Here is a 27,670-nt window from a genome sequence, read left to right as displayed (position 1 = left end):
CAACTATTAACCAAAAGGTAGGCAGTTCAAACCCACCCAGAGGCACCTTGGAAGAAAAGCCTGGCAATCTGTTTCTGGAAGGTCATTGCCTTGAAAACCCTATGCAGTGCAGTTCTACTCTGCACACATGGGGTCGCCATGGGTCAAGGTCGACTCAATAGCAACTGGTTTTTTTTGGGGGGGGGTAATGTGGAAATAATGAGAAAAACAAGGAAAAAAAATCCTCTAAGTAAATTATTTTGGGAGAAATTACCTAAGTCTCCGATTCACTTCATACTTCATAACGGCTACAACTCTGAGCCTCCCTAATGTTAAAAAGTACGTGTCTTATGTTTGTGCTGTATTCCTAGATCTCTGTATATATCATACCAACCATCCAAATGATAAAAATCTTCTATCTGTAGTCCTTTCTAGTTTTCTCTGTGTGTATGATGTTATTTCAGGAACCAAAGCGTGAGCAATTTTCATGCTTCTCAAAAATGAGAATGTTTCATGCCATCTTTCTTGTGGATTCTGCAATAAATGTATGAATTAGTTCCAAATGGTTGGTTTTTCACTCCCACATAACTCTAAGGTAATGTCTCTGTGGACTTTTCAGCATGTGGAATCATGGAAGAAGTCCAGGGGGAAAATAAAGGGCAAAGTATATGAACCTTGACTCCTGAATTATCCAAAGTGCCTGGAGTTGCTGACATCCAGCAACATAGAGTTGAAGAATGGTATTTCTTAGGTAATTATGATCTCAGCCGGTTCTAATGGAGCAATAATAGTTTGGCAGATCCTGTGGGTGGTGTGCATTTCAGAGCTCTCACAAGTTCCAGGGAAAGAAAGTTATTCTTTTACCTCAGGAAAAAAAGAATAATTGACCTATTGGGACAATGGAGAAAATTGACTACAGTTCCTTCGGCACTAGTATTCCTTGTCATCTAGAAAATAGTGATTGGATTACAGAGTGGATTAGCATAATTTAGTGGCAAGAGCACTTGTAACCATTTATCTTCTGGACAAATGGCTACTGAACCATATTTCTTCAATTCCTTCCCTTCTACCTGCTTCAGTTTGGTGGGAAAAGAAAAAAGGGAAAGGGGACCAAAGCAGTGTGATGTAACTCTAAAGCACTAAAATCACAAGGCCACACGGCACAGTAACTGTCTAACTGTGCCTGAGAATGACAAGTATTGCATACAGTAATGTCTGAAACAAAGGGGAAAATGAAACTTCTTCTTGTATCTATAGATTCCCTATAGCTTTGTCGTTGTTGTTCCGACTCATAGCGACCCTATCCACAACAGAACGAAACACTGCCCAGTTCTGCACCATTCTCACAACTGTTGGTATATTGAACCCATTGTTGCAGCCACTGTGTCAGTCCATCTCATTGGGGGTCTTCCCTTTTTTTGCTGACCTGCTATCAAGCATGATGTCCTCCTCCAGAGACTGATCCCTCCTGATAATATATCCAAAGTACGTGAGACGTAGTCTCGTGATCCTTGCTTCTAAGGAGAGTTCTGGTTAGATTTCTTCTAAGACAGATTTGTTCGTTTTTTTTGGCAGTACATGGTATATTCAGTATTCTCCTCCAACACAATTCAAAGGCATCAATTCTTCTTCACACTTCCTTATTCATTGTCCAGCTGTCACATGCGTATGAGGTGATTGAAAACACCATGGCTTGAGTCAGGCGCACCATAGTCCTCAAGGTAACATCCTCGTCTTTTCCAGCCAGTTTCCCAAATGCAATGTGTCTTTTGATTTCTTGACTGCTGCTTCCGTGGGTGTTGACTGTGGACCGAAGTAAAACGAAACCCTTGACGATCTCAATCTCCTCTCTTTGTTTAACATGATGTCGCTTATCGGAACAGTTGTGAGGATTTTTGTTTTCTTTATGATGAGGCATAATCCATACTGAAGGTTGTGGTCTTTGATCTTCGTCAGTAAGTGCTTCAAGTCCTCTTCACTTCCAGCAAACAAGGTTGTGTTATGTGCATAATGCAGGTTGTTAATGAGTCTTCCTCCAATCCTGATGTCCCGTTCTTCTTTATATAGCACAGCTTCTCGAATTATTTGCTCAGCATAGGTATATGGTGAAAGGATACAACCCTGGCGCACACCTTTCCTGACTTTAGACCATGCAGTATTCCCCTGTTCTGTTTGAACGACTGCCTCATGAACACGATTGACTGTTCTGGAATTCCCATGCTCTGCAATGTTATCCGTAATTTGGTATGATCCATACAGTCAAATGCCTTATCATAGTCAATACAAGTAAACATCTTTCTGGTATTCTTTCCTTTGAGCCAGGATCCATCTGACATCAGCAATGATATCCCTGGCTCCACATTCTCTTTGAAATCTGGCTTGAATTGCTGCCAGTTACCTGTCCATATACTACTACAACTGCTTTTGAACGATCTTCAGCAAAATTTTGCTTGCATGTGATACTAATGATATTGTTCAGTAATTTCCATATTTGGTTGGATCACCTTTCTTGGGAATAGGCATGAATATGGATTTCCACCAGTCAGTTGGCCAGGTAGCTATCTTCCAAATTTCTTGGCATAGAGTGAGCATTTCCAGTGCTTCATCTGTTTGTTGAAACATCTCAATCAGCATTCGTTCAATTCCCAGAGTCTTGTTTTTTGCCAATGCCTTCAGTGCACTTGGACTTCTTACTTCAGTACCATTGGTTCCTGATCATATGTTAACTCCTGAAAAGGTTGAACGTCGACCAACTCTGTTTGGTATAGTGAGTCTATGTATTCCTTCCATCTTCCTTTGATGCTTTCTGCATCATTTAATATTTTCCACATAGAATTCCTCGATTTTTTTCTAGGCTTCAATTTTTTTCTTCAGTTCTTTCAGCTTGGGAAATGCTGAGCATGTTTTTCCCTTTTGGTTTACTATACCCAGCTGTCTACACATGTCATCATAATACTTTACTTTGTCTTCTCTAGCCACCCTTAGAAATCTTCTGTTCAGCTCTTTTACTTTCTCATTTTTTCCTCTTGCTCTAGCTACTTGGCGTTCAAGAGCAAGTTTCAGAGTCTTGTCTGACATGCATTTAGGTCTTTTCTTTCTCTCCTGTCTTTTTAATGACCTCTTGCTTTCTTCATGTATGATGCCCTTGATTTCATCCCACAACTCATCTGGTCTTCTATCATTAGTGTTCAGTGCATCAAATCTATTCTTTTGTTTTATTTTTAAATTTTTATTATGCTTTAAGTGAAAGTTTACGAACCAAGTCAGTCTCTCATACAAAAAGTTATATATGCCTTGCTGTATACTCCTGGTTGCTCTCCCTCTAGTGAGACAGCACACTCCTTCCACCTGTTCTCTATTTTTGTGTCCATTCCGCCAGCTTCTGACCCACTCTGCCTTCTCACCTCTCCAAACGGGAGCTGCCCACATAGTCTCATGCGTCTACTTGATCCAAGAAGCTCACTCTTCACCAATATCATTTTCTATCCCATAAAAACCAATCCCATATTCTAAAGGGTTGGCTTTGAGAATGGTTCCTGTTTTGGGCTAACAGAAGGCCTGGGGACAATGACCTCTGGGATTCTTCTAGTCTTAGTCAGACCATTAAGTATGGTCTTTTTATGAGAATTTGAGTTCTGCATCCCACTGCTCTCCTGCTCCCTCAGGGGTTCTCTGTTGTATTCTCTGTCAGGGCAGTAATCAGTTCTAGCTGGGCACCATCTAGTTCTTGTGGTCTCAGGCTGATGTAGTCTCTGGTTTATGTGGCCCTTTATGTCTCTTGGGCTCATAATTACCTTATGTCTTTGGTGTTCTTCGTTTCCCTTTGCTCCAGGTGGGTTAAGACCAATTGATGCATCTTAGATGGCCACTAGCTAGCATTTAAGACCTCAGATGCCACTCTCCAAAGTCAGATGCAGAATGTTTTCTTAATAGATTTTATTATGCCAATTGACTAAAGATGTCCCCTGAAACCATGGTCCCCAAACCCCAACCCGTGCTACGCTGGCAGTCAATTTATTCAGGAAACTTAATTGCTTTTGGTTTAGTCCAGTTGTGCTGACTGCTCCTGTATTGTGTGTTGTCTTTCCCTTCACCTAAAATAGTTCTTATCTACTATCTAATTAGTGAAAATTGCTCTCCCTCCCTTCCCCCTCTAGTAACCATCAAAGAATATTTTCTTCTCTGTTTAAACTATTTCTTGAGTTCTTATAATAGTGGTCCCATGCAATATTTGTCCTTTTGCAACTGACTAATTTCACTCAGCATAATGCCTTCCAGATTCCTCCATGTTATGAAATGTTTCACGGATTCATCATTATTCTTTATCGATGTGAAGTATTCCATTTTGTGAATATACCATAATTTATTTATCCATTCATCCATTCATGGGTACCTTGGTTGCATCCATCTTTTTGCTATTGTAAACAATGCTGCAATGAACACGAGTGTGCACATATCTGTTCGTTTGAAGGCTTTTATTTCTCTAGGATATATTCCAAAGAGTGAGACTGCTTGATTGTACAGTAGTTCTATTTCAAGCTTTTTAAGGAAGCACCAAATCGATTTCCAAAGTGGTTGTGTCATTTTACATTCCCACCAGCAGTGTATAAGTGTTCTGGTCTCTCCACAACCTCTCCAAAATTTCTTATTTTGTGGTTTTTGGATTAATGCCAGCCTTGTTTTTTTGTTGGAGTAAGATGGAATCTCATTGTAGTTTTGATTTGCATTTCTCTAATGGCTAATGATCGTGAGCGTTTTCTCATGTATCTGTTAGCTACCTGAATGTCTTCTTTAGTGAAATGCCTGTTCATATCCTTTGACCATTTTTTAATTGGGTTATTTGTCTTTTCGCAGTTGAGTTTTTGCAGTATCATGTAGATTTTAGAGATCAGACGCTGATCAGAAAAGTCATAGCTAAAACCTTTTTCCCAGTCTGTAGGTAATCTTTTTACTCTTTTGGTGAAGTCTTTGGATGAGCATAGGTGTTTGATTTTTAGGAACTCCCAGTTATCTAGTTTCTCTTCTGCATTGTTAATAATCTTTTGTATACTGTTTATGCCACGTACTAGTGCTCATAGTGTTATCCCTACTTTTTCTTCATTGATCTTTATCACCTTAGATTTTATATTTAGGTCTTTGATCCATTTTGAGTTGTTTTTTGTGCATGGTGTGAAGTATGAGTCTTGTTGCATTTTTTTGCAGGTGGATATCCAGTTATACCAGCACAATTTGATAAACAGACTGTTTTTTCCCCCATTTAACTGACTTTGGGCCTCTGTCAAATACCGGCTGCTCATATGTGGATGGATTTATGTCTGGATTCTCAATTCTGTTCTATGGGTCTATGTATCTGTTGTTGTACCAGTACTGGGCTATTTTGACTGCTGTCCCAGTATAACGCGTTCTAAAATCGGGTAAAGTGAGGCCTCCCACTTTGTTCTTCTTTTTCAGTAATGCTTTACTTATCCAGGGCCTCTTTCCCTTCAATATGATGTTGGTGGTTTCTTTCTCCAGCTCATTAAAAAATGTTGTTGGAATTTGGAACAGAACTGCATTGAATCTATAGATGCCTTTTGGTAGAATAGACATTTTCACAATGTTATGTCTTCCTATCCATGAACAAGGTATGTTCTTCCACTTATGTAAGTCTCTGGTTTTCTTGCAGAAGTGAACTGTAGTTTTCTTTGTATAAGCCTTTTAAATCCCTGGTAAGATTTATTCCTAAGTATTTTATCTTCTTGGGGGCTACTGTAAATGGCATCAATTTGGTGATTTCCTCTTTGATGTTCTTTTTGTTGGTGTAGAGGAATCCAACTGATTTTTGTATGTTTGTCTTGTATCCCGATACTCTGCTGAACTCTTCCATTAGTTTCAGTAGTTTTCTGGAGGATTCCTTAGGGTTTTCTGTGTATAAGATCATGTCATCTGCAAATAGAGATACTTTTACTTCTTCCTTGCCAATCTGGATGTCCTTTATTTCTTTATCTAGCCTCATTGCTCTGGCTAGGACTTCCAGCACAATGTTGAATAAGAGTGGTGATAAAGGGCATCCTTGTCTGGTTCCCGATCTCAATGGGAATGCTTCCAGGCTCCCTCCACTTAGGGTGATGTTGGTGGTTGGCTTTGTATAAATGCCCTTTATTATGTTGAGGAATTTTCCTTCTATTCCTGTTTTGCTGAGAGTTTTTATCACGAATGAGTGTTGAACTTTGTCAAACACCTTTTCTGCATCAATTGGTAAAATCATGTGATTCTTGTCTTTTATTTATGTGGTGGATTACATGAATTTTTTTTTTTTAATGTTGAACCATCCCTGCATTCCTGGTATGAATCCCACTTGGTCATGGTGAATTATTCTTTTGATATGTTGTTGAATTCTATTGGCTACAATTTTGTTCAGAATTTCTGCATCTATGTTCATGAGGGATATAGGTCTATAATTTTCTTTTTTTGTGGTGTTTTTATCTGGTTTTGGTATCAGGAATTTGGTGGCTTCATAGAATGAGTTTGAGAGTATTCTTTCTTTTCCTATGCTCTGAAATACCTTTTGTACAAGTGGCATTAACTCTTCTCTGAGAGTTTGGTAGAACTCTTGTGAAGAAATCCTGGCCAAGGCTTTTTTTTTTGGTTGGGTTTTTTTTTAATTACCTCTTCAATCTCTTATTTTGTTATGGTTTTATTTACTTGTTCTACCTCTGTTTGTATTAGTTTAGGTAGGTAGTATGTTCCTAGAAATTCATCCAATTCTTCTACGTTTTCAAATTTGTTAGAGTACAATTTTTCATAGTAATCTAATATGATTCTTTTAGTTTCAGTTGGGTTTGTTGTAATATCACCCATCTCATTTCTTATTCGGGTTATTTGCTTTCTCTCCTGTTTTCATTTTGTCAGTTTGGTCAATGGCTTATCGATTTCATTAATGTTTTCAAAGAACCGGCTTTTTGTCTTGTTAACTCTTTCAATTTTTTTCTGTTCTCTATTTCATTTAATTCTGCTCTAATTTTTTTTATTTGCTCTCTTCTCAAGCCTGGTGGCTTCTTTTGTTGCTCTCTTTTGATTCGTTCAAGTTGTAGGGATAATCCTTTGATTTTGGCCTTTTCTTCTTTCTGTATGTGTGCACTTATTCATATAATTGACCTCTGTGCACTGCTTTAGCTGTGTTCCAAAGGTTCTGGTAGAAAGTGTTTTCATTCTCATTGGATTCTATGAATCACTTTATTCCAACCTTGAAGTCTTCTATAACCCAGTCGTTTTTGAGCAGGGCATTGTTCAGTTTCCAAGTGTTTGATTTCTTTTCCCTGCTTTCCTGTTATTGATTTCCACTTTTATGGCCTTATGGTCAGAGAAGATGCTTTGTAATATTTCAATGTTTTGGATTCTGCTAAGGCTTGCTTTATGACCTAATATGTGGTCTATTCTAGAGAATGTTCCCTGTGCATTGGAACAGAAAGTGTACTTGGCTGCTATTGGGTGGAGTGTTCTGTGTATGTCTATGAAGTCAAGTTGGTTGATTGTGGCATTTGAATCTTTCATGTCTTTATTGAGCTTATTTCTGGATGTCCTGTCCTTCACCGAAAGTGGTAAGGTGAAGTCTCCTACTATAATTGTGACACTGTCTATCTTACTTTTAAATGTTGTTAGAGTTTGTTTTACATGTTTTGCATCCCTGTCATTGGGTGCATAACTATTTAATATGGTTATATCCTCCTGGTATATTGTCCCTCTAATCGTTATATCATGTCCTTCCTTGTCCTTTGTGGTGGATTTAACTTTAAAGTCTATTTTGTCAGATATTAACATTGCCATTCCTGCTCTTTTTTGATTGTTGTTTGCTTGATATATTTTTTTTCATCCTTTGAGTTTTAGTTTTTTTCTGCCTCTGAGTCTAAAGTGTCTCTTGTAGGCAGCATATACACAGATCGTATTTTTTTTCCATTCTGCCACTCTCTGTCTTTTTATTGGTGCATTTAGTCCACTTAGTTCCACCGGCGCTCCTTGGAAACTCTATGGGGCAGTTCTACTCTGTCCTATCGTGTCGCTATGATTCGGAATCGACTCAACGGCACTGGGTTGTTTTGGGTTAGTTTCAGTGTAATTAAGAATAGGTATGAGTTTTTTTTTTTTTTTTTTATGAGTTTAGTGCTGTCATTTTGATGTCTTTTTTTGTGTGTTGTTGACAGTTTTTATTCCTCACTTAATTTTTTGTGCTGAGTAGTTTATTTTCATATACTGCCTTTTCCTCTTATTCTTTGTTGTTGATTTTGTTTCTCTGAGTCTCTATTTTTTTCTTGTATTTTATTTTGATGAGTAGGATTGTTAATTTCCTTTGTGGTTACCTTAACATTTACCCCTATTTTTCTATGTTTAAACCTAACTTTTATTTCTTTATATCACCTTGTTTTCCCTTCTATATGAAAGATCTATGACCACGTTTCTTAGTCCCTCTTCATTGTTTTACCGTTGTCTTTTTTTTTTACATAATGACATCTCTGTTTCCCTGTTTTGAGTGTTTTTTTTTTTTTTTTCCTTGATTTATTTTTTGATTTACCTCTCTGGGTTGACATCTGATTGTTCTGTCCATGTTCTAGTCTTTGGTTGGTATCTGATAGTATTGATTTTCTAACCAGAGAACTCCCTTTAGTGTTTTTTGTAGTTTTGGTTTGGTTTTTACGAATTCCCTAAACCTCTCTTTACCTGGAAATGTCCTAATTTTGTCTTCATATTTGAAAGACAGTTTTGCTGTATTTATGATTCTTGGCTGGCAATTTTTTTCCTTCAATGTTTTATATAAGTCATCCCATTGAATTCTTGCCTGGATGGTTTCTGCTGAGTAATCCAAGCTTATTCTTATTGACTCTCCTTTGTAGGTCCCTTTTTGGTTATCCCTAGCTGCTCTTAAAATTCTCTCTGTATCTTTGGTTTTGGTAAGTTTGATTATGATATGTCTTGGTGACTTTCTTTTACGATCTACCTTATGTGGAGTTCGATGACCATCTTGGATACTTATGTTCTCATCTTTCACGATATCAGGGAAGTGTCCTGACAACAAATCTTAAACAATTCTCTCTGTATTTTCTGTTATCTCTTCCTGTTCTGGTACTCCAGTCACTTGTAGATTATTTCTCTTGATAGAGTCCTGCATGATTCTTAGGGTTTCTTCATTTTTTTTTAATTCTTTTACCTGATTTTTCTTCAAATATATTGGTGCCAAGTGCTTTACATTCAAGGTCACCAATTCTGCCTTCCACTTTCTCATTTCTGCTCCTCTGACTTTCTATTGAGTTGTCTACTTCTGTAATTTTATTGTTAATCTTCTGAATTTCCGATTGCTGTCTCTCTATGGATCCTTGCATCTTATTAAATTTTTCATTATGTTCTTGAATAACCTTTTTAATTTCTTCAATTATATTATCTGTGTTTTCCTTGGCTTGTTCTGAATATTGCCTGATCTCCTTTCTGATCTCGTTCCTGATGTCTTGAAGAGTTCCGTAAATTAATCTTTTGAATTCTGTATCCAGTAATTCCAGGAAGGCACCTTCATCCTGAAGATCCATTGATTCTTTGTTTTGAGAGCTTTTTGAAGCAATTGTGGTCTGCTTCCTTATGTGATTTGATAATAACCATTGTCTCCAAGCTGTCTATAAGTTATTGTATTAGTTTATTTTATGTTGCTTACTGTATCCTAGCTTCTTGCTTTGTTTTGGTTTGACATGTCCAGATAGATTGCTTGAGTGAGCTAGCTTGATTATTTTCACCTTTGAAACCCTAACATCCTGTCACCAGATGGCCAGAGCTGTTATCAGGTATATCAGCCTAGGAGTCCATTCACTTTTCTTGTATGGATTCAGCTCAGGTGCCTAGGTAGTCAGTCATCAAGTGTGTGGTAAAGGCTCTGTCTTACAGTCTTAGAGGGGCAGGGGTGATTTGTGTAGGTACCGGTATCTGGTTGCAGCAGGGGTCACACTCTGAATGAGGCAGGAAGCTGACAACCATCCCCTGAGTGTCTGTGAGGAAAGCATGTTCCTGTTCCCTAGAGCACACAGGTGGGTGGGTTCTACAGATGGATCATGGGCACTTAATGCTTTTGGCTGTAAGGACTGGGAGGTACCAGTTATCCTTGTATCCCTGTCATGGGTGGCTGGGTGACCTGAGTGGAGCCACCAGTCCTTAGACCCCTGATGTGGGTAGGTGAGGACCCTGTTTAACAGGAAAAGAGGTGTCAAACATCAATCGCCCACCTTTCCACCACCCAGCTGAAACAGGTGCAGTCTGCCAACAAGGACCTATTCTCCTGAAATAGGCCCACACAGGTCCACGCAGGGGGGAAGGGTATTCAAAGTCCATGGGCCATTTATGCCTGAAGAGGAGCCACTTCTGTCCTGAACTCCCCAGGTTAGTGGAGCTGACAGATTATCTTTTCCCCCAAATATGAATTTACTCCTTCTTCAAGACTGGGGAGGATGGTTCAGGGCACGCAGCAGGGCCTATCTCAGGCCCAGGGAAATTGACTGCCACTGAAGGTGGCTTGGGGATTGGGGGCACAGTAAAATATACGTAAGTACTTAACTTTTGCTGAGAGTGTCGTTCCCCTCTGGTTCTGGAGGTGTGAGTAGGCTGTGTGGCTGGCTGCTTCTCCCGAAGAAAACTGTGGCCAAATGCTACCGCCAGGCCACAGCAGCCTGAGGGCTTCCGGTGATTCAGGTCTGGCAACTCCTCTCCACTTCTGAACTGCTTCTTCTTCCCCCTGCCTCTCAGTCCATTTTCTAACTTTGCCTGTGATGTTCAGGGCTCCTAGCTTGTTGTAAATATAATCGTTTCACTTGTTTTTTTGGGTCTTTGTTGGAAGAGGGTTCACCAGAAGCATATGACTACTCCGCCATGTTGGCCTCGCCTCTCAAATCTATTCTTGAGATGGTGTCTAAATTCAGATGGTTTATACTCAAGATCATACTTTGGTTCTTGTAGACTTGTTCTAATTTTTTTCAGTTTCAATTTGAACTTGCATATGAGTAATTGATGGTCTGATCTGCAGTCTGCCCCTGGCCTTGTTATGACTAATGATATTGAGCTTTTCCATAGTCTCTTCCCACAGATGTAGTTGATTTGATTCCTGTGTTTTCCCTCTGCTGAGGTACATGTGTACAGTCACCATTTATGCTGGTGAAAAAAGGTAGTTGCAATGAAGAAGTCATTGGTCTTGAAAAATTCTATCATGCGATCTCTGGCATTGTTTCTATCACCAATGCCATATTTTCCAACTACTGATCGTTCTTTGTTTCCAACTTTCAAATTTCAATCACCAGTAGTTATCAGTGCATTCGATCAATTTCAGACTGTAGAAGTTGGTAAAAGTCTTCAACTTCTTCATCTTTGACCTTAGTGGTTGGTAAGTAAACTTGAATAATAGTCGTATAAACTGGTCTGTCTTGTAGGTGTATGGATATTATCCTTCACTGACAGTGCTGTAGTTCAGAAGAGATCTTGAAATGTTCTTTTTGATGATAAGTGCAATGCCATTCCCCTTCAATTGTCATTCCTGGCATGGTAGAACATGTGATTGTTCAATTCAAAATGACCAATACCTGTCCATTTCAGCTCACTAATGCCTAGGATATTGATATTTATTTGTTCCGTTCCATTTTTGATGATTTCCAATTTTCCTAGATTCATACTTTGTACATTCCACATCCCAATTATTAATGGATGTTTGCAGCTGTTTCTTCTCATTTTGAGTCATGCTGCATCAGCAAATGAAGGTCCTGGAAGCTTTACTCCATCCACGTCATTAAGGTCGACTCGACTTTGAGGAGGCAGCTCTTCCCCAGTCATCTTTTGAGTGCCTTCCAACCTGGTGGGCTCATCTTCCAGCACTATATCAGACAATGTTCCGCTGCTATTCATAAGGTTTTCACTGGCTAAATATTTTCAGAAGTAGACTGCTGGGTCCTTCTTCCTAGTCTGTTTTAGTCTGGAATCTCAGCTGAAACCTGTCTGCCATGGGTGACCCACCCTGCTGTTATTTGAATACTGGTGGCATAGCTTCCAGCATCACAGCAACACACAAGCCCCCAAAGTATGACAAATTGGCAGAAACATGGGGGGTTAAAAGAATAAGGTAATCTAAAATGCAATGTGCTCCAAGACACATTGTTTCTTGTATGGAGTAAAATTTCTATAGAAGGATATCATTTACTATATTTTTATGCAAATAATGTATGCCTTCTCTGTTGATTTGCTGGCCACGCCCTCCCCCCATGAAGCATTTTAGTAAGCTTGCTACGGTAATTTTTTTTTAAGCAGCATGTGGAAGAGGGTTGACATGGCAGCACTTGTAAGGGTGCTTCAAGGGGAAAAGGTGTGACTGGCAAACAAATGCAGAAAGCATGTGCTATATGTGTGAAAATATGGTATGTCAGGGAGCAATACAGCATAGTAGTTAGAAGCACCAATTTGAATATGAATCATGCTCAGCTCCTTGCTGACTGTGCAACCTTGGGCAGGGTACTTAACCTCTCTGGGTTTCTAGTTTTCTCATTATTAAAATGGGAATACAAAAAATACTTGACTTTGTGCTGTAGGAATTAAATTTAACATGCTTAGAACAGTGCCTGGGACATAATAAGGATTCAAAAAAATTTAACTATCATTACTATTACATTTTAAAGGTCTTCAAATTAAATATTCTTTGTACACACACACGTACACAAACACACATGTACCCACACACATGTGTACATGCAGAAAAAGTGGTCTAGAATGATATACATCAAACTAGAAATGTTGATTATCAGTGCCAAGAGAATTTGGCTTAGAGATGAGTCAGGGATTTTTGCTATAATCAGTAATTTTAAATGACTTTTACAATGAGAAGATATTCTTCTATTATGAATTTAAATGTTAAAACACACTGAATGAAAAAAAATAAGCTACACAAAAAGGAGGAGGAGTAAGAAAGGGAGTATTTTAGTTACCTAGTGCTGCCATAACACAAAGTCCACAACTGAGAGACTTTAAAGAACAGATATTTATTTTCTCATAGTTCAGGTGGCTAGAGGTCAAAATTCAGGGCATAGCTCTAGGGCAAGGTCCTTCCTTATAGGTAGTTCCATGAGGTTCTTGTCATTCCTTGGTGTCTGTCTTCCCCCTGAGTGTGTCTCTGTGTCTATTATGCACTTTTCATAACTTAGAAAAGATTAGGTTTAGGACTCACTCTACTCCAGTTTTGCCTCATTAACAAAACAAAAGAAAACCTCTATTTCTAAGCAAGGTCATATTCCCAGGGACAAGGATTAGGATTTTAACACACAGATTCTTGGAGGGACTCAATTCAGTCCATAACAGGGAGAAAGAAGAAGACAAGAAGAAAGAGTCAGAGCCCTGAGCAGAAAGTGGCCTGTTGAATATAATAGAAGCTATGGTTTTTTTATGACCAAAATAATTTCATTATTTGGACTCCGTAAAACATTGACTAGTATTACTTCTAGAGTAATAGATATAATAATACACGAATAAAAAACAGTAAGGATATGCCCCAGAGATCTCTCATTGATCATCTAAAAATTTTCATAAGTTGTTCAGAAGGAAGGATATTCTTATTCATATATATTCATATAAATATGTATATGAATATATACACACACACAGTTTTTACACAAATAATGTCCATTTATTATGCACAAAATTTGCTATACATTTTGCAAACCATGCAACCTCCTGTGCTTTATTTCCATAAGCACACTACACCAATGTTTTTACATGTTGCTGAATTCAATTTTTTTTTCTGTCCAGTGTATTTGATGTTACCAGGATAAAACTGGTTTCGTGGAAACCTTATGTAATGTAAGTATTTTCCTAAATCAAGTGCAACCAACAGTGAACTGAACAGGCTCATGATGGAAATGGGATGCCATGTTGAAACCAAAGAGTATGAATTCACGGAGACCTAGAAATTAGTAAGTAAATGATCCTAGATCTAAAACTACAAGAACAAGATGTTGTTTATATTTTATTGCTTTCATAAATCTTAAACTGAAACATAAATTTTGATAATGTCTTTGTAATCAACAAATAAAAGTCATCAGAAGAAAGTGTGTTTTCATCTTAAAATAGGCCATTTTAGTTTATTCATTCATTATCATCATCAGTTGTTCTCATTCTTACAGAAAGGCCACCGCTTTTCATGAATTTAGAAATCCAGGTGAAAGCCTTCTTGAATCTGGGATTCCTCTTTCATTTCCCAGAAGCTTCACTTTGACCTGAATTACGACAGTAGAGACAGCTTGATTTTATTCCTTTAGAGAAATAATTCACTCTTTTAAGTCATTTTCCTATCCAGGTCATTTTGCTTTGGGGTCACAACATGCACTTTTTTGCAGATTCATTTTCTCCAGCTCCTTCTTCTACTTTCTTCGTTTTTGAATGGACAACTCTCCAACCTTGAACTTTCTCTCTGCTGCTCTGTTGCTTGTTTCTTCTGCCTTCACAATAACTTTCAGTTTGAAGTCAGTAGTGTTGGATTTGTGTATAATTCCTGTCATGATCCTAAAGAAGTCTAAGATTTAGATTCACACCTACTCCTCACATATGGACTATCTTGTTACTGACATTTCCCATTTACAACAATAGAAAAACATCTACCAGCCTACTACTTTGCACGTTAAGGATGTACAACTGGCAGTAACAAACACCAAAGTGAGAGGTGAGAATAATGCTGGCTGTCATGATTAAGATTATGTTTCAGCTTGGTTGTACCATGTTTCTCAGTGGTTGGCCAGTTTTGTAATGATGAGATTCGGGAGTTATGTAATGGTGTAATTTGGCAGTTATGTAATGACGTATTTATCTTCCATTTTGTTGTCTGATGTGGTCATCCTCCATTTTTGCATAATACCAATTTTCACATAATGAACTGGTTTGTGGAAACTAACTGTGTAGGTAAGTGAGGAGTGGGTGCTTAAACTGAAAAAATGTGTACAATACAATCAATAACTATGGTTCTAGTAAAGACATCACAAAAAATGTGAAGTGTACAAAAAGCAGTCGTCTTTATGTATGCTTACAAGCATATGACTAGGGTGACTTATGATCATTGATCAAAGACATTGGCACTAATAAGTCATAATTAGGCTATGAAATAAGCAGACCTGATATAGCTTAGGGTTGTATACTTTCACCATACTTATTCAACCTGTATGCTAAGCAAATAATCTGAGAAGCTGGACTATATGAAGAACAGGGCATCAGGATTAGAGGAAGACTCATTAACAACCTGTAATACGTAGATGACACAACCTTGCTTGCTGAAAGTGAAGAGGGCTTGAAGCACTTACTGACAAAGAATAAAGACTACAGACTTCAGTATGGATTACATTTCAACATAAAGAAGACAAAAATCCTCACAACTGGACCAATAAGCAACATCATCACAAATGGAGAAAAGATTGAAGCTTTCAGTGATTTCATTTTATCTGGCTCCACAATCAACACCCATGAAGCAGCAGTCAAGAAATCAAATAATGTATTGCATTGGGCAAACCTGCTTCAAAAGACCTCTTTCAAGTGTTAAAAAGCAAAGATGTCACCTTGAGGACTAAGGTGCTCCTGATCAAGCCATGGTGTTTTCAATCGCCTCATATGTATGCAAAAGCTGGACAATGAATAAGGAAGACACAGAAGAAGAATTGATACCTTTGAATTGCAGTGTTGGTGAAGAATATTGAATATACCACGGACTGCCAGAAGAATGAACAAATCCGTCTTAGAAGAAGTGCAGACAGAATGCTCCTTAAAAGTGAGGATGGCGAAACTTCCTCTTGTATATATTGGACAGGTTTTCATGAGGGATCAGTCCCTGGAGAAGGACATCATGCTTGATAAAGTGGAGGACCAGTAAAAAAGAGGAACACCCACAACGAGATGGATTAACACAGTGGGTGCAACAATGGGCTCAAACATACCAACAATTTTGGGGATGGCTCAAGATGCAACAGTGTTTTGTTCTGTTGTACATAGAGTCACTATGAGTTGGAACCAACTCAATGGCACCTAACAACAACTTGGACATAGCTTAATGGTTTCATTTAAGATGATCTGATAAGGTTTTCACATTCAGCTCTGGAGCCGAGAGTGATCCATTGTGTATCAGTATTGCTTTGTTACTCCTCCAATGAAAAGCCAGAGTCAGGAGATGACTGTGATAATTATGTCAACACAGGTTGAATTGAGATTCCTATTGGTAGTTGCTAGATGCCATTTATGCCAGTGCAGGCTTTTCTTTGTTTATGCTTCCAAATAATAGCATGCGATTTATGGACAGGCTTCAGTAGGTTCAAGGTTCCAATCGAATCAAAAGCAACGAGGATATACTACCAACTTAATAGAAACAAACACACAGTTTCAATTGTTTATTTTCTGATTACCAGGGACTACCAAACTCAATCCATGGATTCTTGGCCATGGCTTATACCTGTATTATACAAATATGATCAAAAGAAACATTTTCAGACTGTTGAATGAGGGTGAATGAGGCCGAAATTCACTTCTGGAAATGTCGCTAGACATGTGAGGTATATTCATTGATGTGCTATGCTAGATTTTTTAACATAATTTTGTCATTTCAGCACATCGTATGTACTTGTGCACATTATTTATGTGGGCACACTATGTGTGAAAAACACAATATATTGTTCTTTGGAAGCACAGAAGCTAAAGACATTTTGGTTTTACATAACTTCCTATACTATTCCATGTCCCTGTTCTAGTGTTGTTTTATTGTTTTGTCTACTCTCCCTTTTCTTTTTCTAGAATGTTTTGAGCTTTGTGTAAATATTAAACATTAAACACTAATTACAAGCTTATAAACTTAGTTTCTGTTGAAAGAGTGATGGTAATTCTGTGCTGTCAACTCAGGATCTGACAACAAAATGCCTCAGTGAAATAAGCCGAGCAAAGAAAAGCAGCTTTTAGTGCCAAGAAGTTAGCACCAACTGCCATCTCCGCCTCCACAGGAGCTCAGACAAGTTGCATAATAATGACACATAAATGGAATTTGAAAAGACAAACTTGGGAAAATCTATTTTTGAAAGAGTTGGAAGCAGAGAGAATGATGGTGCCCTCCAACTTATTCCCAGACAGAGATGAGCAGAGGAAAGAAGGCAGGGTGAGGCAGAGGGGCTACACTGCTAAGGATGAGTAAGGTGACCACTTTGCCCCCCACACACGCTATACTCTAGCATCTGAACTGCCCTGAGTTTTCATTCTGCTCACCATCTGCCCCCTTGCCAGCTCTATCCTTGTCAGTGTACCACAGTTGGGGCAGTAAAAGAATTCTGCCAATAAAAAGATCCCTCCATACTAATAAAGACAAGGGAAATAATACAATTTATTAGTAAGTAGGTGTTACAGAGAGAGCCCTGGTGGCACAATGGTTAAGTGCTTGGCTGCTATCTGAAAGGTGGGTGGTTTGAGCCCACCCAGAGGCTCGGCAAGAGAAAAGACCTGGCAATCTGCTTTAGTAAAGATTACAGCCTAGGAGGCCCTATGGGGCAGTTCTACTCACGTGGGTTTGTTGTGCTTTGAAATCGACTTGATGGCATAAAACACGCACTATAGGGAGTCCCTGGTATTACGGTTAGAGTGCTTATCTGTTAGCTGAAAGATTGGTGATTCAAGTCCACCCAGAAAAAAAGGCCCAATGGCTCTGTTTCTGAAAACTCAGCCATTGAAAACCCTATGGAGCACAGTTCTCTGACATACGTGGAGTTGCCTTGAGTCAGAATTGACTCTGATAACAGCTGGCTTGGATTTTATTATTGTTGTTATTTTAGGCATTACAGATTTATATGCACAAAAATGTCTACAAAGTCTGGGCAGAATTTCATACAAATTTATACAGAAAGTAGGAGAGAGGACAATTCAAATGTTGTCTCTTGATATTACGTCTTGTGAGAAACTTTGAAATTAATTGTGAAGGCGTGTGCTTACAGTTCTAAGGGTCCAAAGGCCTATAACCTTACGTTGTAAAACCAAAAGTTGGAGACAATATAAAAATAGAGCCTATTATGTTTTCAAGGAGGAGAGAGTGGGGGAGGCAGCTGCCTCCCTCCTCTTTACTAAACAAAGAAAGTTTGATCATCTACCTCACAACACAAAGGGGAAAGTCTAGATTCATGCATCAACAAGTCAGGTGATTCATAATTTGGTGGACTCTCTTGTCAAATACAATCTCAGGGCTTTGTCTATAACACGAAGCAAAATCTTGCCTTTTGGGGAGAAAAAATGAGAATTGTTTTTTCTTTCTCTGAATTTCACTGAAACGAGCAAAGAAAAGAAGTTTATCTGAGGTTTCCTTGGAAAGTGCCTTCACTGTGAAACTTCCGACTCCAGAAAGGCTAATGAAACTCCTGTGTTCTTGTTGTGCCCTGGAGTTTGGACAGGTGTGGGGTTAGGACAGGGCCAAGCTCAGCAGCCAGAGGATGTGGGAGACCTTTTCATTCCCTGCTCCTCGCTCATGCCCAACACTTCTCACTTGCTCACCGCCACCAAGCCCTCCTCCACTCCTCCTCAGGGCTTAGATTTCCCACCCCTGTAAGGTCGCTATGAGTTGGAATCGACTGGACGGCAATGGGTTTGGTTTTTGGTTTTATCAATGAGTAGCAGAGGTTTTAGACTTTAAATCAAACACTCTTAAGAACAATCCCTAATAAAACAGTTGATTCTTAGAGGAAGTGCTAATAACACAATCAGTTTAACCCTGGCATTCATAACCATTTTTTCAAATCCCCACTTACCAGGCAACAAAGCTCTGCTGCCGAGCTCTGAGGGCACCAGAGAAAGCAGCTCTCAAATACTTAAGGTTGATAATGAATCTTCAAAGCCACAGCCCCAGTGCTTTGTCCACAACAGCCTGGCTGCCAGGACCACGCCAGCTTCTCAGGAAAAAACAAAATAGCCTTTTGCTCTGCTCTGTTGACGGCCGTGTTTTTTAAATCTGACTTTTCCCAATCTGGACAACATTATCCTTTCCGATTCAGGGCAGACCCCCGACGACTGGACTTGTGACAAGCAGATTACAAAGCTGGTTTACCCAGGCATTGTGTTTCTGTGGCTCTTTCTGAAGCCAAAGCCTCAGAGGCAGCAGGGAGCACTAATTGCTCATTTGCGGCAGTGACCTTTTCAACTGGACAGCGCCTGGGATCTGGCTCCATGTTGATGTCTCTCTTCTTTAATTACAGTGTGCTGGCAGGGAAAGAATCACCCAGTGGCACTGAGTGCAGTAGTATCTAGCGTCTGGATCTGTTTCACACTGCTTCTCAAAGCAAGAACTAAGGCGTGGAGGTATCTGTTCTATTCACTTTGTTTTTACACTTGGATTCTGACAGAAATTTAAGCCGCCAGGATCAGGAGTACATTAGGAAATAACGGCAAGACATTTATCTGGGAGTCATTCATTTTCAACAGAAAACTGGACAAATTGCCATCAGGCAGCAGGTGGAAGAGATTCAGGGAGATCTATTTTGATATTGAATCCCCAAGCCTTTTAGTTTCAGTTGAGGTCAGTATCAAATGCCTCCTATTTGATAGCATCCTAGCCAATGACCTACGTTTATTTGCTCACTGCCGATTGTGTATGCAAATCTACTACAATGTTAATCTGATGCAGACAAGACAGTACCTATAATGTCAACAACATTTTCCAGGAAGATTAGTGAAATGTTGGCTGCTTGGCCCTTTACAAAGGATTTCTCAGGACCAGAGTGAGCTTAACAAAGGGAAGAAGGGACAAACCTGAGTGAAACGTTAGTTGAACTGATCTTGGGATCCTGTTTCACCGACTGCAGGTTAAAAAGCAGAGATGAAGAGAGACAGCTGCTGTGCAAGGCAGGGAAGGGGCAGCAAAGTGAGAACTGTGTGTACATTGTGTTCATTCAGATATCCCAGGTCATCTAACTGGTCCAGAGAGCTAGCACCCAAAAACATACCATCTGAGAGTGTGCTGGAGTGGAAAGGAGAGGAAATGCTATCTGTGCCCACGGTCTAACCAAATCCTCATGGAAAATTCGGTGAACATTTCTTGCTGAAAGAAAGAATATGTACCAAGCGGAGAAATAGAAGAGAATTCTAAGGAAGGAATAAAATGGCACTAGAAGTGTGGAGAAAGGATAAAAGTTCTACGATAGGACAGTTGTATGTATCTCGACTACATTCTTCAGTGGACGTGTACATATATTTGATTCATTTTTTAATTTATTTATTTTCCATTTTACCAATTTCATGATAAACACCTTAAAAAAACAAATAAATTGTCCCCTGCCCCCTTTCTACAGCCCATGCTTCTTTTTTATCCTTTGTCATTCTCATGCTCTCAAAAGCTATTAAAAACACATCATGAAGGTATTGGATACTGTAGAGTTTTAAAATATATATGTGTATATAATTGGTGAGAGTCTCAGAAATTTATGAAGGTTGCTGAAGGGGTTGCAATCAATACTCTACCCTCAACTTAAGGAGCTACCAAAAGAATACAATAGAAATTTAAAGAGAAATTTTATTTTTAAAAGTATAACTATATTTTGAGAATGATAAACAATGATGTAACATAAGGTTATGATTTTACCTACACAGCTGGCACCATCACTATTTGAAGAAGGCTGTCAGGGGAAGGAAGAAGGAAGGTCTTTTCTGATCAGAAAGTTGGATCTGGCTCTGGGCCTCACCAAGGACTCTGGCCACGATTGTTCTAATTTTCTCTTTCCTTCATGGGATTAACATTAGAGCTCCAACTACCACATTCATTGCAACCTTAACTCTGTGCTCATGGAAGTACTTAAACAAAAATCCTCAGAAAATTAAGTAAAGAGCTTTATTTTTAAATCCCATCTGACACTTCTTGCTAATACCAACTAGCCAGAACTCAGTGATAAAATGAAGTTCTTAATAGACTTTTTGGGAGGAAAACGTATTTCCCTGTGGAATTCTGTGAAACAGCCAGTCAAATCCATTTTTAGAGACAAATTGATTGCAACCAGAATTCCTAGTAATGTGATGATGTGCTTATAAAAGAAATTGTGAAATTTCCATAATTTTTCAGACATGTCACTGAAGTGCCTTCTGAATTGCTCAGCGAAACATTAATATCTATTGTCTTTCTTGAAGGGACATATTCCATGGCACATTCTCAGTCTAAAACCCCCCGCTGACTTCAGAGGGAGATTTTCCTGAGTAAAGATGACAGGATACAATGCTGTGTAGGCTCAGTGACTGTCTGTCATCTTTATTACTTGGGGCTGAAGATGTTTTCCAGCAGTACAAACCCCAGTGGACCACATGGTGCCTAAATTATCCATCTGTACTGCTGTTTGGATCTCTGTCCCTCTGACTCCACAAGGGACTTGAGTCACTCACCTGCTATTGACCACATAGGCATAATTTCTCTGCCTTACATAACAGACCAGGAAATGCATTTTCCAGCTACAAAAAGTACAAATAGGAATGTTACACTCAGAAGTAAAAGAAACATTGGAGTCCAAGTTAGAGCTAGCTGATGTTTACCAGGGCAGAGCATATACCTGTACAACCAAAATTAAACTGAGAAACAGTTCATAGTGTGGTGAACGAAAAGATATTTTCAGTGTCAGTCTCAGTTATTGGGTGGGGAGTGGGGAGAGTTCTAAAAAGGAAGGTGGGGAAGTAGGGCTGGAATGATGAAATTCCAACATTCTATGAGTACCCTGGCTCTTCTCAAAAGAACAAAATACCTCACATTTAGATTTTTATTAAACCAAGTACTCAGCATATACTTGAATATTCCACATACAACAATTTTTTAGATGTTAATTCGATGCCATCTTCTAACTACACCATTTTATAGAATCAGAGGAATTAAAAAAAAAGGGATACAACACATTCCAATATCTAGGATTTTGGCTTCTTTCTGCATAGTCTCTTCATTAACGAATTTGAAACATTAGAAAAATGAATGAAAGGATTTTCTGAAATACCAACGATTGCCTTTTTTCTAGGAATTCTATTGCCCCTGTTGAAATCAACAGGCAGAACGTAAAAGCTCCTTTTTTAAGGGAAAGTGGCTACCAAAAAGCCAGCCGGTGGCCATCAGAGCGTTTTCTTTTTTTTTCCCCCTTTTTTCTTAACATTGATTTGCTTTTCCATCTTTACATTCTGAAAGAAACATGACAGAGAAACAAATGTTGTCCTATTGTTTACATTTGAGGTTTACGGAGAGAGCAATCAGCAGATTTTTGGTAAGATCCATCTATCTGTCACTGTGTTTTATTGGATACGGCTGCAGCTGATTCAAAAAGGGGAAGAAGAAAGACGTGAAAGTGACAAAGATGGTTATAAAAAAAGAAAAAAGGAATGAAATCTCTGGAGGGTAAGAGTGGACCCAATACAGCTGTGAGCAATATTCCCTCTGTTTTTATAAAGTGTGAGCATGTGCCCTGGTCACATGAGAAACAAATTAGGAGGACTAAGCATGAAAGAGCAGATTTTGATATTGTGTTCAGATGGAATTCATGATAAAGTTTAATAGACACATTTCATATCGTGCACAGCAAGAACACATTTCATATTGCATATATAGTAATCAAGCCAGCACCACTACTCCCCCACCAAAAAAAATTAAACTTCAGTCACCTCTCCTTGTTCACAGATCAAAGTCAAAACTAAGCTTGCCATTTAAGAACCCCTATAATCTGGCCTCAACTTTTCTCTGTAACTTGTGCCTCAACAAAATGGATCCTGTGCAAGTGATTTCCGCATTCTCTTTCCTCACTGTGCTCAACGTGTTTCTTCTTACTCTAGTGGTATTCCTCATGTCTTGCTCCCACCATCCTTCACTTTTCTAAGTCTTGGCCCTCTTTGAAGGTCTTCCTTACCACTTGGACACCATGTCCACTTCCACAACACTAATAGTATCTCATATTTATATATCACTACAGAGAACTAGAATGAAAACACAAAGAGAACTAGAATGAAAATACAAAATGTTGTTAGTCCAGACCAATAAAATATCTGTAGCTAGTTACTTACCCTAAACCCATTGCCACTGGGTTGATTCTGACTCATAACAACCCTATAGGACAAAGTAGAATTGCCCCATAGGGCTTCCAGGGAGTGGCTGGTGGATTCAAATTGCCGACCTTTTAGGTAGCAGAGAAACTCTTAACCACTACGCCACCAGGTCTCCAACCAGTTACCTAAAAAACCTGTTGCTTCGAGTAGATTACGACTCATAGGGACCCTATAGGGCAGAGTAGAACTGGCCCATAGAGTTTCCAAGGACCCCCTGGTGGATTCGAACTGAATACCTTTTGATTAGCAGCCATAACGCTTAACCGCTACACCACCAGCATTTCCCCAGTTACCTAGTAGCTTAAAATAAATGCAATGATTTAATTTTCTCTCATAGTTCCTGTGAATTAAGAATTTTCCTGGGCAGTTCTGACTCAAAGTCTCTTGTGTGGTGGATTTGTAACAGTGAAAAGCAAGACTACTATCTAAGGACAGACCAGGCCTCTTTACCTTGTGTAGTCTCAGGGCTTCTCCATATATTCTCTTTATATGGTCAAATTGAAACGTCCTTACAGCTTAGCAGCTTCTGAGAGGTTGGACTGTTTACATAGAGGTTGAAAGTTTAAAGACCAAATATTGTAGTAAACAAGGCAGAATTTGAATTGCCTTTTATGACCTAGCATCAGACATCATATAGGATCACTTCCACTATGCCACATTGGTCTAAACAATCATCAAAGCCTGCCAATGTCAAGGGGAGTTGACATAGACCTCAACTTTGGTTGGAAAGAATGTCAAAGTCATATTGTAAGAAAAGCATATGGGTTGGGTTTTTTTTTTTTTTTTAATTTTTAATTTGCTTTAAGTGAAAGTTTACCAATCAAGTCAGTCTCTCACACAAAAACTTATATACACCTTGCTTCATACACCTGGGAGATGTTTTTGTGGCCATCTTTAACTTTTTCATTAACTGTGATACAGGGAGCGAACACTTACTTTTTTAGCCTCTGGGGTTTATTGGGAAGCTGCTTCCCCACTGATGGTGCATGCTACCGGAAGGTGGGGGCTTTTAGGACTGTTTAAAGCTAAAAAAATGGGCGTGTGCTACCAATTACTATTTTTACAAGGTATTGTATGAGGTGATACTGAATCAATATTTTTTTTAGGTAAAATGCTGATTTTGAAATTTTTTAAGTGGTACACATATGTACCTCTGGACTCCAGGGGTAGGATTAGAGGTACACATATGTACCTACTCTGAGAGTAGGATTATGAGAGGTGGCAAGAAAAAAAAAATCCATACCCTCTACCAAAAATTCAGACGCACTCAATGATTCAACATGCTTCCATTATTTAAAATACATAGTATCAACAAAAATTCAAAGCAGAAAATGATTGGGTATTGAAAGGGTTAAAAAATACAATCTGCTACAGAAGTACATTAATTTTTTTCTTTAAAGGGAAAAAAGGGATTTCTGGATCCTGCCATTTTTCTACCAAATAACAGAGTTGCAGATAGCTATTCATCAATTGTATTTTAACATGGTTTTTCTGTGAGCCATGCTTTTAAAAATCATATTTTTAACATCTAAGTTTGCTTGCAATAAATTATTCTTTCCAAAAATAGTAAAGTATACTTAGTAATGAATAGACTAGGGTGAGCCCAATTCAACACTTTCTTGTCGTATATCTTACAAAACACAGGAAAAATCTGACCCAGAGACGTTGGAATAACATAACACAACCAGCAATAACCGAAGCAGAGCTGCAGCCCACTCTTTAGACTCTAGCCAGTACTAGACCAAGGGTGATGTGGTCAGTGAAGACATTGTCCTGGATCCTACTGTTTTCATCACTGTCTAGTTTGCTGTCAGGAGATAAACATGACCTAAAACATAATGTTCCCTAGTGGTCTATTTCACAGAGTTTGAACTGTAACACAGCCTTGAATCTGATAATGGTGGTTCCGAAGTGTAATTCTTTATAACCCCACTGAAGCTATTAATTATGTAGTCAGACTCAGACTGGTGCTGCCCCCCCAAAGCACAGACCAGATATCAAAAGTCACTTTCAAAATAACTCAAGTGGGCAACTTGCACTTCTTCACTACTGTGAAGAGGATGCATGGCCCTGCATGGCCCACAGCTAATTTCTAACCAATCCTCCTTTCCTCTTCTATTCATTTTGTTTACATCCTCCCACATCCCAGAGTCTCTGTCTTCCAAGCCCTGAAAATCCTTTCAGCTCAAAATGGATCTATCTTTTCCTCATACCCCTTCCCTTTCCTCCAAACTTGGCACCGTAATACCCTGGAAACAGCATATCCATCCCACATAGGCCAAAAATAACTAGTAGACAAAGTCAGAACACCTTGTCACTGAATATTAATGATTTTTTCCCCCAAATCACTCTTTCAAGGTTAAGTGTGAAAAGCAGTATCCATGTCACCATGGGATTGCCCATTGCTAGGAATACCATACCTGTTGCTGACTGATAGTGACACTACAGGACAGAATAGAACTGCCCCATAGGGTTTCTAAGGAGTGGCTGCTAGATTCAACCTGCTGACCCTTTGGTTAGCAGACAAGCTCTTAACCACTGAGCCACCAGGGCTCCATTATTATGAAAGCATCCAAAACTCAAATCCTTAATGGGTAAGCACTGAGGGTGAGGGCAGAGCTTCTCAGAATTTACTGTGTATAAATCATCTGGGGATTTGGTTAGGTTCAGATTCAGTGGTTCTGGGCTGTACCCAAGAGGCTGCATTTCTAACCAGATCCCAGGTGATGCCAGCGGTGCTGCTCTGGGAGCCACCCTTGGATTAACAAGAACCTATTATTTTTTTAAATTGTGATAAAGTATATACAACAAAAATCTGCCATTTTAGCCATGTTATGTGTACAATTCAGTGACATTAACTATATTTACAATATTGTACAATGATCACCACTTTTTCCAAAAGTTTTACATTACCCCAAACAAAAACTCTGTACTCCTTAAGCGATAGCTCTCCATTTTTCCCGACCCTCCAGCCCCTGATAACAACTAATAAAGTCTTGTCTCTATGCATTTGCCTATTCTTGGTATTTCTTATAGGTTGGATCATAGAATGTTTGTCATTTGATGCCCGGCTTCTTTCAGTCAGCATAATGTTTCCAAGGTTCATCCATATCCCAGCGTTATCTGCGAACTTGATTTTTCAGCAAGGTCCTACTTTTAAATTGTTGTTTTCAGTTACTTAGATATCTAATTGTTTTGAACTCTTGCCAGTTTTCTTAGGATTGTGGAATGTGTGAGATAGACAAGAAAGCAAATTCAGTGACCTTAGTCAATACAATCAAAGTTTGTGGGTACAACAGAAAGGAAGAGTTGATAGACCAGCGCTGGGCTAGTGGATAGATGGTGGGTGTGAGGAAGCAGCAGATGGAAGGTCACTCCCCAAAGTTCCAAGCCCACCACTGACCTACCCACTCCACTGTATTCTCCTTCCTGAGTCTTGAATCTGAGACCTCCCAGGGGAGACCCTCTGTGCGCCGTTACCCGCTCAGAGGTGGACTACTAGTTAATGGCTGAGCAGAGTTTGGATCAGCCAGTTGAGAGCAGATACTAAGGGGTTGGATGAAATGTATATATCTGGGAGGCAGGAAGTGAGGAGAGAGAAGGGTGATGAACATCTGTCAAGGAGAAAGTCAATCCTGAGAGAGTATTCCATAGTGAAGCCTGAAAGATGCCAAAAACGAACTTCCTTGATTTTCTCATTTGGCTCAAGGCCACATCCACGGTATATTTCTCTTTTATAATTAGCTATATCTGGGTGAAGATAAGACATATATTTAAATCTCAGTGAGCAGTTTAGATGTATCTGTTTAGGTTTTATTTATAATCTCAGATTAGGTAAATTGTACGTGAGCTCTGGGGTAGGAGGCCTTTTATCTTCTTCTTATTAAGGACACAGCTGTAAAAAGAATTTTGTTTTTCAGAACTTACAAGGACTATTGAGTTTTCAGATTAAGCAATGTGACCCTTCTAATATAACTAAAGAGAAACCCACATATTCACAATCACTCTCTAAAGCTATTGAGGTTTCTCAGTTTCTTTGTTTGAGCCTCAAAGAAACTCCATGTTCCTCAGCCACCAGATATGTAAACAAAACAGACCTGCTTATCACATTTCTTCTGTTCCACACCTCAGTTCCATCATTGTCTCTACTTGCCCTTCTGTGGAGGGGATTAGGATTTCAACAGAACCTTTTGTGGGTCTCGGAGGAGGTGGCTCTTTGCTTTATTTGCCCTCTGTACGTGGTTGTAAAAGCAAGTTGACCAGATGACCCAGCCTTGCCACTAACAGATGCTCCCCATGCCACTGTGTCCCTACGGCGACTCTAAGGCCAAGAGGACAGCCCACTCTACCTGGCTAGATAAGATTAGTGAAAAGTGAATATTTTCTAGTTAAACCCTGATTCAATAGCTTGTGGCTCACAGCCCACAACAAAATCATGGCAACAGTTTATAAACATTAAAACATTAATCCTTTCCAAATAGAGCCTGATGAGAACAAGCCTAATTGCAGTAATGACCTGAAGTGGAGTCACTGCCCTGCATTAATCTCTCTCGCCTTGGTGGAGCCATCGCATGAAACACTGGGACTGTGCCGTGAATGT

The sequence above is a fragment of the Elephas maximus genome, chromosome 2 (genome assembly GCF_024166365.1).
Source record: "Elephas maximus indicus isolate mEleMax1 chromosome 2, mEleMax1 primary haplotype, whole genome shotgun sequence".
Classification (NCBI taxonomy): domain Eukaryota; kingdom Metazoa; phylum Chordata; class Mammalia; order Proboscidea; family Elephantidae; genus Elephas; species Elephas maximus.
The sequence above is the reverse complement of the archived record's forward strand: the minus strand, read 5'-3'. Positions refer to the sequence as shown.